The 8,063-nt window shown below is 49.1% G+C and overlaps 1 long non-coding RNA gene across 1 annotated transcript; it reads right to left on the reverse strand.

Moving 5' to 3' along the window:
• Positions 1-2,860: 2,860 nt before the first annotated feature.
• Positions 2,861-6,960, reverse strand: LOC142925683 (uncharacterized). The gene is made up of 2 exons (XR_012942648.1): positions 6,892-6,960; positions 2,861-3,651 (listed from the first exon to the last, which is right to left on the reverse strand). It is a non-coding gene; the product is annotated as an uncharacterized LOC142925683 (long non-coding RNA).
• Positions 6,961-8,063: the final 1,103 nt, after the last annotated feature.

Below are 8,063 nucleotides of genomic sequence, written 5' to 3' on the forward strand. Positions count from 1 at the left end.
ATTGGGCAGGTGGGTGAGTGAACGAGTGGGTGAGTGAACAAGTGGGTGAGTGGGTGGTTGGGTGAGTGAACGAGTAAGTGGGTGGCATATTGAACGAGTGAATGGGTGGATGGGTGAGTGAACGAGTAGGTGGGTGGATGAGTGAACGAGTGGGTGGGTGGGTGGGTGAGTGAACGAGTGGGTGCGTGGGTTATTGAACGATTGGGTGAGTGAGTGAATGCTTGAGTGGGTGGGTGAGTGAACGAGTTGGTGGGTGGGTGAGTGAAAACGTGAGTGGTCAGGTGGATGAGTGAACGAGTAGGTGGGTGCGTGAGTGAACGAGTGAGTGAGTGATTGAACGAGTGGGTGGGTGAGAGAACGAGTGGGTGGGTGAACGAGTAGGTGGGTGGGTTTGTGAACACTTGAGTGGGCAGGTGGATGAGTGAACAAGTGAGAAAGTGATTGAATGAGTGGGTGGGTGGGTGAGTGAACGAGTTGGTGGGTGGGATATTGAACGAGTGGCTGGGTGGGTCGGTGAGTGTACGAGTGGGTGGGTGGGAGAGTGAACGAGTAGGTGGGTGGGTGAGTGAACACGTGAGTGGGCAGGTGGGTGAGTGAACGAGTGGGTGTGTGAACAAGTGGGATGGTTGAGTGAATGTATGGGTGGATGGGTGAGTGAACGAGTGGGTGGGTGGATGAGTGAACGAGTGGGTGGTTGGGTGAGTGAACGAGTAGGTGGGTGGGTGAGTGAACGAGCAATGGGGTGGATGAGTAAACAAGTGGGTGGGTGGGTGAGTGATCGAGTTGGTGGGTTAGTGAACGGGTGAGTGAGTGAGGGAACGAGTGGGTGGGTGGGTGGGTGAGAGAACGAGTGGGAGGGTGATTGAATAAGTGGGTGGGTGGGTGAACGAGTGGGTGGGTGTGTGAGTGAACACGTGAGTGGGCAGGTGTATGAGTGAACGAGTGAGTGAGTGATTGAATGAGTGGGTGGGTGGGTGAACGAGTGGATGGGTAGATGAGTGAATACGTGAGTGGACAAGTGGATTAGTGAACGAGTGGGTAGGTGCGTGAGTGAACGAGTGAGTGAGTGATTGAACGAGTGGGTGGGTGGGTGAGAGAACGAGTGGGTGGGTGAACGAGTATGTGGGTGGGTGTGTGAACACGTGAGTGGGCAGGTGGACGAGTGAACGAGTAGGTGGGTGGATGAGAGAACACATGATTGGGCAAGTGGATGAGTGAACGAGTGGGTGGGTGTGTGAGTGAACGAGTGAGTCACTGATTTAACGAGTGGGTGCGTGAGTGAACGAGTGGGTGGGTGCTTGAGTGAACGAGTGAGTGAGTGATTTAACGAGTGGGTGGGTGGGTGAGAGAACGAGTGGGTGGGTGAACGAGTAGGTGGGTGGGTGCGTGAACACGTTGAGTGGGCAGGTGGACGAGTGAACGAGTAGGTGGGTGGATGAGTGAACACATGAGTGGGCAAGTGGATGAGTGAACGAGTGGGTGGGTGTGTGAATGAACGAGTGAGTGACTGATTTAACGAGTGGGTGGGTGAGAGAACGAGTGGGTGGGTGAACGAGTAGGTGGGTGGGTGCGTGAACACGTGAGTGGGCAGGTGGACGAGTGAACGAGTAGGTGGGTGGATGAGTGAACACATGAGTGGGCAAGTGGATGAGTGAACGAATGGGTGGGTGTGTGAGTGAACAAGTGAGTGAGTGACTGATTTAACGAGTGGGTGGGTGGGTGGGTGAGAGAACGAGTGGGTGGGTGCGTGAGTGAACGAGTGAATGAGTGAGTGAGTGATTGAACGAGTGGGTGGGTGGGTGAGTGAACACGTGAGTGGGCAGGTGGATGAGTGAACGAGTGGGTGGCTGAGAGAACGAGTGGTTGGATGGGTGATAGAACGAGTGGGTGGGTGTGTGAGTGAACGAATGAGTGAGTGATTGAACGAGTGGGTGGGTGGGTGAACGAGTGGGTGCGTGGGTGCGTGAACGAGTTGGTGGGTGGATGAGTAGGTGGGTGGGTGCGTGAACACGTGAGTGGGCAGGTGGACGAGTAAACGTGTAGGTGGGTGGATGAGTGAACACATGAGTGGGCAAGTGGATGAGTGAACGAGTGGGTGGGTGTGTGAGTGAACGAGTGAGTGAGTGATTGAACGAGTGGCTGGGTGGGTGAGTGAACGAGTTGGTGGGTGGGTCAGTGAACACGTGAGTGGGCAGGTGGATGAGTGAACGAGTGGGTGGGTGGGTGAGTGAACACGTGAGTGGGCAGGTGGATGGGTGAACTAGTGGGTGGGTGAACGAGTGGGTTGGTTGTGTGAACGTGTGGGTGGGTAATTGAACGAGTGGGTGGGTGGGTGAGATAACGAGTGGGTTGGTGAACGAGTAGGTGGGTGGATGAGTGAAAACGTGAGTGGGCAAGTGGATGAGTGAACGAGTGGGTGGGTGCGTGAGTGAACGAGTGAGTGAATGATTTAACGAGTGGGTGGGTGAGAGAACGAGTGGGTGGGTGGGTGAGTGAGTGTACGAGTGGGTGTAGGGTGAGTGAGTGCACGAGTGGGTGGGTGGATGAGTGAACTATTAGGTGGGTGGGTGAGTGCACGAGTGGGTGAGTGAACAAGTGGGTAGTGTTAGTTTTGGGTAGTGTTAGTTTTGTTAAATACATTATCAGCTGATTGTTGTGTAATTCATCGATCTGGGGTCTATGAGAAAGATCGAGAATAGGGGCTGTGGTCAAGTGATAGAAGGGAGAAGGTGCGGATCAAGGACCGAGAGCCATCGAGAAGGTTATAGAGAAGGGGCGTGGCCAAGGGTCAAGGGATGGCCACACTGAAGATAAAAGGGGTCGAGAGGAGAGACCCAGGGCTGCTGTTGGAGTTGGGGTCTTCGCCTGTCAAGTGTACGTGTCTTTAATAAAGATCATCACAAGAACAGTGTCTCCTGGAGTCATTACAAATGTAATAATTTACGGGCATTTAATGTACTATTGTTGGTCGAGTTTGTCTAAAGGTGCATTAATTATCATGAAATACAATCACTAATTCTCACAAGGACCATTCAGTGATGTAGCACGAGCACGAGGTTGTGGTGGGGGCAGCGTCGATCTGGAGGCCGTCAGGGCAGAGTACCTGCTGCCGGAAGGCTTTCTGCATGATGCCCTGGCAGTGGCCCACACCATGACGTACTTGCGGATCATGTACCCATCTTTCGTCTGGCTACTGCTGACAATACTTTTTACCACGTCTACAGTCGTATGCTGGGGCATGGAGTCAAAGGCCCCTTTAATGTCCACCTTGGTAGGGCGGGAGGGACGGCAGCACACAGATTAAAGGTCAGGGTGGTACGGACGGCCGGACGAGTTGCAGATGGGGGGGGGGGGCAGCAGCTCAGCTGGCGCGAAGGAGCAGTGCAAAGGGAGCGACCACCTATCGTTGAGCAGAGGCCCCATGGACGCTGCAGCTGAAGGCCTCACTCAAGGGAGCGGAGGGTGCGATGCTGCCACCTTGACAAAGTAGAGCGGCCGCGCGGGGGAATGGCGTGGGCGGGCGAAGTCGCACCACTTCCGGTAGATATCGTCGCTCCCCAGCACGGAGGAACCCAGCCAGGCCGGGTCCACTGTGACCTCGTGGTTCAGCACCGCAAACACCGACTTGATGGCCCTTTGCACATTCTCGCCCTGGATGCCGACAGAGCCTCGGTGAAGCCACAGCACGCACACGTGTCTGCTTTGGACGTGTAGGGTTCTTACTTTAAACAGCATTGCATTACCTGTCAGAAGTGGCCAGGTAACACCCCACGAGCATAATTTGCATGTCAAGAGCACCGAGTTGGCACCACTGAGACTCTGGGCTTAAATGTGGGCACCTACCCAGGCATAAACTGGGTTCTCAACTTATGAAGTGTAAAACATTACTATCAGTCTATGGACTGATATAGTCTATGGACTGATAATAATGATTTTGATTTAAAGCTTTCGTGACTGCAGGGATTCATATTCTTGGTTCTTTCGGTAAAGTCACGTAGAAGGGAAACAATAAAATAATAAAAATATAAAACAATACAATTCTCACGACGTTTCGACTGCAACACAAGCAATCATCATCAGGTGTAAAAACCACAACAAGAAAATTTGAAAAAAGTGGCGGTTATTTTTAACGTTAGCACCACGGAGAGAGATTTGATAGTTTGTTCAGATGGACGAGTCCATCTATGTTTGGAAAAGAGGAGGGGGGAGATGAAAAATAATGGATGCGGTCTGAAAGCCACCTTAAGCGAGATCAATCAATTAAGACCCGAAATGGTTTATCAAATCCTTCCAATGATTGCTAAGCCAGAATCCATCTTCTCGGTTGATATTGTCTCTGTGTTTGTATATGTGGATAGCCTCATGAACGAATCTCTCATGGTGGCCAGATGGCTTGCAAAGAACTTCTGTCTTGGAGAAGTCAATGTCATGTGAACCTACAGAATTATAACAGTGATCTGCCACGGCCGAGGTGTTGGTTCTACCGTGTTTCAGGTCTGCTTTGTGTTCACGAATGCGGTCAAGGACATGTTGTTTGGTTTCTCCAATGTAACTACTACCAAAGAGGCAACTTAGTTTGAAGACGCCAGGGTACTGTATGTCCGGAATCACATCTTTTAAAGATGGAACTAGGTCACGGATTTTATGTAATGTAAAGATCTCCAAAATCTTGAATAAACAAGATTTTGAAGATCTTTTTGTGATCCCTGCAATGTAGGGTAAAGTGATGGTTTTGAAAGGCTCCTCAAGAGGGTCCTTCTTCATGGTTGGAGTGATAGCTTTGCGGATTGTGCAGCCGGAATAACCATTAGCCTTAAGAGCTTGGTGTACGTGCTTGAGTTCACTGGCTATATGTTCCTGGTCGGATATGCATTGGGCTCTATGGTGCAGAGTCTTGATGAGGGAATTCTTCTGGGATGGATGGTGGTGGGAATCCGGTTTCAGGTAAGCATCCATATGGGTAGCTTTCCTGTAGACAGAGTGGCTCATTGAACCATCAGGTCTCTTTTTTATTAGGACATCCAAAAAAGGTAGCTTGCCATCTTTTTCGACTTCCATGGTAAATTTGATAGATGGGTGTATGGAATTGATGTGGTCGAATAATTGGTCTAGAGCAGGCCGGCCATGTGGCCAGATGACAAAAGTGTCATCCACGTACCTCTTCCATAAGGTTGGGTGCAGAGTGGCAGTCTGGATGGCGTCAGTCTCAAATTTATCCATGAAAATGTTGGCTACAACCGGAGATGGGGGGAGCCCATTTGGGTGCCCTCAGTTTGTTTGTAGAAAGTTCCATTCCAAGTGAAGTATGTATTGGTTAAGCAGTGTCTTACCAGGGGGGGGGGGTACCTCAGTGTTTAGTCCTTGATGAACAAAGTCTTCAATAAACACAAGATCCAGGTCAGATTCAACACATTACATAAAATCCGTGATCTGGTTCCGTCTGTAAAAGATGTGATTCCGGACATACAGTACCGAGGCGTCTACAAACTAAGTTGCCTCTGTTGTAGTAATAACATTGGAGAAACCAAACGACATGTCCTTGACCGCATTCGTGAACACAAAGCAGACCTGAAACACGGTAGGACAAATACCTCGGCCGTGGCAGATCACTGTTATAATTCAGTAGGCTCACATGACATTGACTTCTCCAAGACAGAGGTTCTCTGCAAGCCATCTGGCTACCATGAGAGATTCGTTCATGAGGCTATCCACATATACAAACACACAGACAATTTCAACCGAGAAGATGGATTCTGGCTTAGCAATCATTGGAAGGATTTGATAAACCATTTCGGGTCTTAATTGATTGATCACGCTTAAGGTGGCTTTCAGACCGCAGCCATTATTTTTCGTCTCCCCCCTCCCCTTTTTCGAACATAGATGGACTCGTCCATCTGAACAAACTGTCAAATCTCTCTCCGTGGTGCTAACGTTAAAAATAACCGCCACTTTTTTCAAATTTTCTTGTTGTGGTTTTCACACCTGATGATGATTGCTTGTGTTGCAGTCGAAACGTCGTAATAATTTTATTGTTTTATATTTTTATTATTTTATTGTTCCCCTTCTACGTGACTTTACCGAAAGAACCAAGAATATAATAATAATGATAATAATAATAATAAAAAATACCTACGATTTATAATTGCTTTTGCGTCAGATCTTGGATCAAATTGCATTAAGTAAAATATATATATTTATTCGTGTTCTGCTGAAGCAGGAATAAACTGGCACGTTTATTCACATGATAACTTTATTAACTAGCTGTTTCTGATGGAAGAGGGTCACAAAAGCCTACGTTAAAGAAAAAAAACACCTACATGTAGCTTCAGACTGATCTCCTTCCAGTTCTGACGACTATAATGTTGCTTTCCCAGACAACGAGCCGACTTTGCAGGCCACACTGCAAGATGTGCGACCTAAAGAGAGCCTGACTGCAGTGGCTTCAGGAGTAGTTCCGTGGCATCATCTTCTGGTTTTGCTAAGCAAGACATTGTCTGTAATGCTCACAACACATGCATAGATGTGTACACGACACAACTGATTATCGTGCAAATTATATACAAATGTTACATTTAGCCTAGTGAAAAGAACAATACAGTACAAATGAGACAGAAAATGAGAACATGTGTGAAAACAAATTCTGTTCTTGAACGAGTCCCACACCTTTAAATACATTTGACCAGCATGAAGACATAAGCCAAATACCCTCCAGAGCACCTCTTCAGAGCTACCTCAAGTCTAGCCTCTTTTGCAGCAGTGGCATGAGCAAGCAATTGCGGGGCTGCACCTTCGCTTTTAGCTCGTATCATTATTATTAATGTAGGTTAGGTGGTGTACGTATGGCAACAATAACGACTCATGGTTATGGTGTGATGGTGCGGAGGCCCACACCTTCTTCCTGGGCTGCCGACCCAGCCTCCTGGGCCGCATGCAGATGATGGGACGCAGCTCCGAGCCGGATTTGGGGCAGGAAGCGCAAAAATGACACGGGGATGACCGCGTCCCCCCGCAGGACGTTCTGTCTCTCCATGTCAGTCAGCTCCTGCAGCTTCCCCTGGACCACGAATTTCCTGTGCAGTGGCACAGACACGGCAGTCAGCACTCAATCCCACGCAGCTGCCCATGCAGTTGAGCGACATTTCTCAAAGGGTGAGTCACGAGCCCTGGATGGTGCCTGCCATCAGACGTAGGAAACTTATAAATAACAGTGATGACCTCTGCTGAAATAACATAACATCATGTGTTTATAATAGTTTTAACAATATTATAAGTTTCTTTTGTTTAACCACGCGAAGACCCATAAGACCAGGATAGTCTCATTTTCAAAAGTGACCTGGGTCACCAAAATGACAAAAGCAAAAACATAAAAACGAAATACAACAATGAAGGAAATATAAATCGTAGAAAAACAACCACATAACAGAAAGAAATGTAAAGTATATCACAAAAAATATATTTCCTGCAGCAAAAGTTGGTTCAGGCTAATTTTAAATATTGTTCGTAGTAAATTTCAGTTACAGAAACATAACAATGGATTGAGGGTGATCATTGCTCCGGTATGTAAACTGACAGGGACACATGTCAACGGTGTGTTTCAACCAATTCCAGACTGCCCTGAGAAAACCAATGCATGTGTAGTGACTGGGAATATCACTGTGTGGTGCCGGGCCTGTGAGGCCACGGCGGGATGCATACTGTTGTGTGTACACCCCGGACACGGGGTGTAGTACCAACCCTAGTGGGGGCTTGGGTGAGTGCTGGTTAAGCGCGGTGGCACCATGCATAGCATGCGGTGCAGGCTCCCGTTGAGAGAGCGAGAGAGTGTCAGCAAGATAGGGTTACATTGGCGGCATGATACTCTGGCTGACCCGGGGACATGTGACCGGATGATACTGGAGGGGAGCCACCGGTGGAGGGGGCCAATGGGTGGTTACATGGTCCAGGAAGAACTCTCGAGAGCCTTCGGGCAAGGGCGAGAGAGATCGAGAAGGTGGGCAGGACGAGAGACGGAGCCAGCCCCAGCCCGGCCCGATATAAGGGGGGCGCTGTGAGGGGCTTGGGGT

This window comes from Petromyzon marinus, chromosome 23 (assembly GCF_048934315.1).
Source record: "Petromyzon marinus isolate PM22_M1 ecotype Great Lakes invasive population chromosome 23, UKy_Petmar_22M1.pri1.0, whole genome shotgun sequence".
NCBI lineage: Eukaryota > Metazoa > Chordata > Hyperoartia > Petromyzontiformes > Petromyzontidae > Petromyzon > Petromyzon marinus.